Genomic DNA, 8,178 nt, shown 5'->3' on the forward strand with positions numbered 1-8,178 from the left:
CCATCCTGGACCTAAGAAATTCTCCAACAATCAAAACTGAATCGAAAGAGCAACAAAAAAAAAAAAATTGTCCCAAATGCTTTTTCGGACTTTGCTGATAGACGTCTCCTATTTTTTTTGTACCAGCTAATGCCTTGAGTTTGGGGGTTTTCTTTTAAAAGAAGATGCAAAATCAGGAAAAATCATTTCTGCTAAAGTGAATGCTTCTTTCCAGGTGCTGGAGAGTGGGAGAAGCTGATAAAGAGGAGGTAGTGGCTAAATATGTAGTGTGGCAGCTTACTAGTAACTGGTTTCTACTTTCTTGTTTCTGTCTGTAAGAAGATACCACCTGCTGCTTCCTTTTTTTGTTTGTAAAATACCAATAAAGGTGAAGATTGAAAGAGTAGGTGGCTGAGCAGCTTTGCTAAGGTAAGAAAGCTTTATGCAAAGCTGAAGTTATTACTGATATTGTAAAGGAGGGGGCCAAAACTGTTAGCCGTGCAACCCCCTTCCAGATTGGACTTTGAAAATACATGTTCTGTCCACGTGAATGCACTCCTTTCCATGAGTAATTTAGAACAGACAGAACTAATTGAATACTCTTGTGTTGCCACGGCTCCCTCCTGAGGGATGGTTGCACTAGAAAAGGCTCTTAGTCTAAATCAAAATTAGTCTTTAATATTGGAAAGCACAAACAAATGAGCCCTCCAAGTTTGAGGCATTTGATGAAAGTGGTTGATGTGTCACTTCTGAATTGCGCTAAGTGTGCTTCAACCTCATTGACTCAAAGCACAAGGGCTTGCTGGAGGAGCTAATTATATTAAGAAGAAAACCAGCTGCTCTTCAGCCAAATTAAGGATGTCCTTCTTTCTCATCTCCCTTCTCCGTGCAGCGACATGCTGATTCTGAGGGTCCTGCAGCTTTCCAGGGAATGAATGGCAGTTTCAGGTGTGCAAAGCTGCCTTTGCCTAATTAAAGGCTTGCACCATCCGTGCCTAATGCTGCTGTTCAGTGATACAATTGGCCAGAAAATGTGATAATTTTTTTAATTTATTTTTTTCCCCCATTTTTTACAGAGATGATTTGATCCAGGAGCCTTTCAGTTGCCTTAAGTCCGAAGCCTCTCTCGTGGCTGGCACAGGGTGCATTTTTGCAGCTCTAAAATGAACTTGTTGGGGACGAGTGAGCTGGGCTGTCCGAAAATGTAAACAGCCTCAAAAAAGTAGATAAATTGGGAAGTGGTTCAAGCTGCAAATGGCAGTTGGAGTCCTTTTCTGCAAATTGCAGAGATTTTTTATCTTGCTATCTGAAAGTGACATTCAAAAAATTGCTCTCTTGGGGCTGGAGAAGAAGTTCTTCATTACAGAAAACAGGGCTGGATATGATTAAAAAGAGAGTGTTCTCCTTGGGGTTTTTTGTTTTATTGAAGTGCAAATTGAAAAGCTGGCAATCTGTGAGCTGTCAATGAACCAACGATCACTTGAACCGTTTCATATATAAGCTGACAAATGGAATGTGTAGAAGGCATCTACATATGTGCATTGAGCAAGTTAAGAGACTGCTATATAGTTGCAATATAGTCAATCCTCTGTACCTTATAAAAACATGCCAAAAATACATTTATTGAGATGTAAAACTTCAATGTTTTGGCTCGGTCCATATAGAAATAGCTTTTCTATCTCTTAACAGGAATGCTGCAGTTCTCTGTGAGAGTGTTTTGCAGTAAACTATGCAGTCTTGGAAAGTCCTGCGGAAGAAGTACGCTCTGAAAACTTTTCCAGCGTCAAAATCATAGGAACATTTTGCAGCCTACAGAAAGAACCCTTTTTCTTTTACGGATCCTGGAAGTGACTTCTGTTTTTTGCTCACCAGCTCTTTAGCTTAGTAAATACTTTCAAGCATGGAAATGAAAATCAAAGATTTGGAAAAACATTTTTAAAATATCTTTTTAAAGATCTTTCGCCAGCTTCAGCACTCTTCCACTCCTGTTTGAGCTTTGCAAGCTTCGTTTTCAACCTCTTCTAACGCTGAAAGAACATATTAATGTGAGTAAGTTTTCTTTGGTAAATAGTTTCCAGGGAGATTTAAATTTCTTGAAGCTGCAAATTTCTAATGCTTGAAATTCAAAGATAATTTTTTAAGGTTTCTTTGAATTGCATCCAACCCCCAAACTATCTTCTGTTAGTGTGCATCAGAAATCTAGCAGTATTGCTGGGCTATTTTACACCGGGTTGCTTCTGAAGCATTCCCTGTCGTCTCAACGGTGCTTTTGGAAGCTCTCCCTGATGCTGCACAGGGACAGCATTCCCGCAGACAAGGCAGCGAGCACCCATCCCGCCTCATCCACGAGCAAAGAGCATGGTCTGGTTGTGCATTCACTTGGATGCAGTCAGGATCCAACAACTGGTTTAGGGCGGGTTAGGAAAGAGCTGCAGTCCACAGGCAGGGAGAAAAAGGGGAAACTGAGGCAGGAGAGTCTGGGCGTGCTGGCGTCCTTTGGATACACAAATTCTGAAAATTAGAACTGCTCCTGCTTTGGTGGTGAGTGTTGTCATACCTTGGTGTATTTGGATTGTCTGAGTCTTGTATAGATGGGAGGCTTGGGATACACCGTGGGTGTGTATCCTCAGGAAACCTGCGATTTTCATCCTCCGCGCTTTTCTTCTCTTTGTACAAGAAAGAATGACTTCAGTTAGCATCAGCCTACTTAAAACACCGGATCATACGTTGGTGGGGGAAATGCACGGAAAAAACAGAAAACAAGAATTTGTTTTGGGAGTTACTCTTTGTCGGTGCTTAGTTATTACAGGAGCCTGATCTCGTGGACTTGCGCCAAAGCAGTTTTTGCTGGGGACTTCATGCAGCCATGGGGATTAATCCTTAAAGCTGGTCCTGACACAGGATGGGGCCTCTGACTCCTGTGACTCAGATGAGGCTCGAGGGTTAGACCGCCTCACTTCAGCAAACAGAACACAAATTTTTCTTTAAAATTAGGACTTAAGGGAAAAATGGTGAACCGCGGTGAGTTATAACTAACAAAACAGTAATACAGCAAACCATCCTTTCGTGGTCACCTGAAATAGCAGCTATGTCAGAAGCTGTCCCAGCCCTGGCAGCTCTCGGAAACCTTTCTGGAACGGACAATAGCTTTAGTTAGCACTTCTAAAGCCCTGCTGCCCATCCTGGCTGTAACCCTGCATTGGGACGCTGCTCCCCTTCACCCAGCACTGATAGCAGAAGGACCCCCTGGCCATGAAACTACAGCCGCAGTCGTACCCCCGGGTAATTTGGCCTTTTTCCCCATTTTTTGCTGTTGTCCAGCAAGAGGTTTCACCGAGGTGCCTGCAGACCTGGGCGGTGAAGGTGAAGGTACAAAAGGTAAAACCACCTTTCCTAAACCTCAGGCTATGCACGATTCAAATGGCGCTCACAGCCCGCTTTTCCATAGACTGTCCCAACTTGCTTAGAAATGAATAGAAAATTACTATTTTTTTAATTTAGAGGCTAAGGGAAAGTTGTGGTTCTCAGACACAGCGCCGTGTGTTCGCTGGTCTCCAACTGCTTGGCTTACTGCAGATGTATGAGTGAATTTTCAAAGTGTTCTTTATCACCGGCTTACGTGTTTAACTTGGTTGATTTAGGCTTGTCTGACTCCTCCGACCACAAGCACGCTGGCATCAGTTTGGCTGTAAACACCTGGGTACAGGGCTGGGGGCTTCAGACTTCTCCACGTCCTTGCTCTGAATTCGTGGTGGTCACTCAAAAATCTCAGGATACGGACCCTGTACAAAAGATTTGTCCTTTCAAGAGAAAGGTTTCATTCAGAGTAGCCAGTTTTTGCTCCGTGTTAACATCTGGGCACCTTTTAAAGACAAAATTTACTGCAGTTCAAGATTTTTCCCCTTGTGAAAGGCCTGTAAAGCTTCCAACTGCTTTACAGTCTGCTGGCTCCCACGGCTATGTCTCACACCGCTCTTTATCTGGTTCAACAAGTATTACCAGGCTGCTTTCCGAAGATCTGGAGTATCTACGATGTGTCTGGATTCTGCTGGGAGTCTGCTCCACCGTTGCCTGCACGATCCAGCTTGTATGTGCTAGGTGAATAATCTGCAGCAGCAGTGATTTGGGCTTGCTGGCACGACTGATAAGAGCTTTACATAGAAATGAGGCAAGAGAAGGTTGGGATACATGGGTCTAATCTCTCTGCTTGGTTTTTAATAGGAAATAAGAGGGAAAGCAGGTAGGTAAGGCTGTGCCGATGGATAAAGCAGTACCACAGGGCAGAGGATGGAGAGCAAGGACACATAAGTCCCGTATTTTCGTGTGCTTTACACACTAGGGTTAAACGAAACCTGGTTAAACAGATTCTTCCTCGACAGTGAGAGCTTGGTTACCCACCCCTCAAATTACCCTGCAGGGATGGGGAAAAGGGATAGGGGCTGGGGGGTGATTAGGGGAAGAAGGTGGCAGTGATGGGAAATCAGAGGTGTGGAGTCATGAACCATCTCCTGTGTCTCCTGCACGCATGGAGACAGGCGCTCTGGCTGGCTTGCAGGGGGATTTTGCAGCTCATCTGGGAGTGAAAAGCAGGAAAACGTGATGCCTGTTGCAGAGGGTTCAGGAGGGTCTGGGCTGAAAGGGCAACGCTTAATTCCCCTGAGGGGTTGCGTGTGGCCAGAAGGAGATACCTGAATGGGTCGAGACGTGATGTCAGGAAGGCTAACCCAAAAAATGGAACTCTTGGTGCAGAATCGACGAGCAAATCCTACGGAAAAAAACAGAAATGGGGTGAAAAAGCAGCCCTGACTGAAGATCAGGTGTGTGCCCTCCTCCGAGAAAATTGTATCCCTTGGCAAGGATATATGTCTTGTGACGTATTTCTGCCAGGTTAGTGAACTGAATCAGCTCCCGGAAAGGTTCAGCTAGCGGAGGAAAGGCTGAGAGTGGAGGAAGGGAGAGGTAGACCTCTGTATATCAGCTGTGAGAACCAAGAGAGCAGCTCAGTCATCACGAGTAACTTCCACAGAGACAGTTCGGCTCGCAGCTGAACGCTGGGAGCACTAACTGCCCTCTCTGGGTAAGTTCCCGTTGAGTAGCTTCCAACTCGGTTATAAAATAACGCAGACTTTAAACCGAGGTTAAACCCTGCTCTTGTGTACATCTCCTGTAAGAACAAAAATACCTGCCCTTCAGCCTCCGGGTTTCCAGCCCCCTCTGATTAACCTTTCTTCCCCCAGCATGGTGCGGCAGCGAGGACTCTCCCAGAGGAGCAGGAAGGCGGAGGGACTTCTCAAGAAGATGTTCTCAAGTTCTGTGTCCACCATGTCCCCCACCCTGACGTGGATGTGGCCAGAGAAGGATCACATCCTTCTCCTACAGGCACGCTCTGGATGCACTGACCTGTGGCAGAGCACCGAGCCTCCTCTGGGATGGTTTAAGCAGGCAGATAAATGTTTTCACCTTTAAGAGCAGGGAATTAATCACACCTGCCAAATCCTTCTTGGTAAATAAGATTAAGCTTTACCAAGGAAACCTGAAATTACAAACCCTACTTTTCCATTTGAAAATCCCCTTGTTTCCTTTTAGTAAAGCTTTTTCTTTCTGAAGAACGCTTTTGGGGTTATTGTCTGGTTCTGGCCAGTGACTGAGATGGGAAAACTCCATGAAAATTTGTGCAAGAGCCTTTTCTCCTTCAGGTAGGAAGAGCCGCCGTAGGAGGTGTGGGCTGCGTCCCCCTGAGCCACCTGGTCCGCTCCAAAGCATCGCAGGGAGATGGATGCTCAGGGCTCCCTCCTCAAAGGCCACAGCTTTACTTCATCTGCTTCAGTCCTGCAATACAGAACTTGAGCAGAAGTCCACGTACGCCTCTGAAAAACCACTGTGGGGAGAAATGCATTGGCTATAAATGACCGAGGAGCTACGACAAACATTTAGGAAATGTATTGCTGCAGCAGAAGACGTTGCAGGTTGGGAACCTGGGCAGAAGCTGAACAGCCTAAGAAAATGGTTGTGGTTCTTTCAAACCAGGCTCTGCTCTGCTAATCTTCCAGCACGTTTAACCCGAGATGTGTATCTGGGAGAAAAGGCTGGGTTTCGTTTTAACAGGCTTTAATTGTGTGGGTAATGCCCTTGCTTCTCCAGGTGTTGGGTTACTGGCTGCTCTCTGAAAGCAAGGACGTTTCTCCTCAAGGTTAGGAGCTTCATGCACATTTATTTGGTCACCGAAGTAAAACCTTTCTCTCGTGACAACGGGAAGGCGATGGTGCTTTCTGTGCTGTGAAAAAAGCATCAGCAGAAAACCCGAGACTATGTTGTTCATGCGTTTGGGACCATTTGTTTGTTTTATTTTTTCCATCTGGGATCTTTTTGTTTGTCTTTTTTGAAAAAAAGTCATCTTTCTTGGGCTCTTTGAAATGCACCAAGTGGATGATTAAGTGCAGAAAGCATCCAGTCTCTGGGCGTGATTTGTATGCTAATCAATGAAACCAGCACCGCTGAATCGTATTCCACTTGGACATCAAAGCGGGCTATTAGGGAATGGCTAGAAGATGATAGCCATGGGCCTGGGAAACTGGTGGCAGTGGCTGGAGGCATCCCCGCAGGAGTGGAAGTCCCGGCAGCGAGCAGAGTAAGACTTGACTTTATACCTGACTCACCGGTGTTGTCGCACAGGGGAATCTGCGTATAATTGGCAAAATCTACCACTGAAGGGAAGTAACTTCAGGGAAAATGTTGCCCTAAAAGCATTTCATTATTTTTCTTATGACAGAAGCCATCTGATTAGAAGCGCTTTGGTATGTTGAGCCAAATTTTATAGTGCCCTCCTCCCCGACTTTGTGAAACTTTCTTTGCAAAAAGAGCACAGTTTCAAAAACAGCCCTTAAGGACCATCAGTCCCATGAACCCCAAAGGCAAAGGACTTCCTTCTATGCAAACAAGCAAAAAAAATAAGTAGGGTTGCCATAGGCAGATGTTCTTTTCTTGGTATGGGGCCTGGATCAGAACACATCTGGGTTAAGAGTAATTGATTTTCTTTGGAGGTTTTTGTCAGCACAGATTCATTCGCTGCTCTGGATCTCGGTGCCCCTCTCCAATTCCTGGTGTGAGTACAAAGGCAGGTCTTACTGTGCTTAACTAGAACATCAGTTACAGAATCCAAGTGCTTGAAAGCTGGGAAATGAAGAGGTAAGAACTCATTCATTTTAACTATTTCCACATCATAACCACTTACATGACTTTTGTTGACGATAAACAAAAGCCTTTTCCCTCTTTGCGGCTACCTAATTCCAACTCAGACAGATACTTAGCAGTCGTCGTTGGGTTTTCTTCTTTTATAATAGATTTTTTTTTCATTTTTTAGTGTTTTGTAATTATTTTTTTTTCTTCTTACACAGATGAAGACCAGGCTTCTATAATTTAAACACCTGGATCAGAAAACTCATCAGTGCATTGCATCAAAAGAGCGAAACCAGCGGCTAACTTTGTATTATGTGCAGCTGAACATCTGTTTTCCCACAGTAAGTGAAGATGCCTCGCACTGGCAACGTCCCAGGTCCTTCAAGTCCCCTGTCCAGAAGCGACATCTTTCTCTAGAGGCCACAGTCCTACAGAGAGAAGACCAAACATCTGATCCTACAGCTGCAAAACCATAGGCTCTTCCACTTTACTCGAAGGGAAGCCCTCTGCCACCTTCCCGGACTGATGTACCCATCAGGACCACCATCAACCCCTACAAGCCAGGTGCTCCCACGAGGCCACAAAGCTCATTCCTGCTCTTGCACATCAGTACCGACCTCCCATCGACATTGGTGCACCCGTTCGCCGTCTTTAAGAGGGATGGAAGTTGTGAGAATGGAACTGATGAAATGGCATCTCAGTATCACCGCCTTGGAGTAAAATCCCAAAGAGATTGAAGCGTTTCCCACGTTCTGCAGAGCCGCTCTCCTTTCCTTTAGCCTAACTGTGGATTCGCGCTCCCACTGTTTTCCTGCCCATTAGCTGAGATGGAGGAAAACCTCAAGTTTGATATACCAAAGATGTGGGGCTCAGACAAGGGCTCTTGCCATGGGATGGTAAAAAGGAAGAAAACAGGGCAGAGCTGGGAAAATAAGTCAGAGCAGTGAGCACCCAGCTGGCGAAGGAAAAGCTGGGGCTGCCCCCAGCCACGTATACCCTAATTTTTGAGCCTCAGCCACCAGG

Source organism: Buteo buteo, chromosome 6, assembly GCF_964188355.1.
Source record: "Buteo buteo chromosome 6, bButBut1.hap1.1, whole genome shotgun sequence".
Lineage (NCBI taxonomy): Eukaryota > Metazoa > Chordata > Aves > Accipitriformes > Accipitridae > Buteo > Buteo buteo.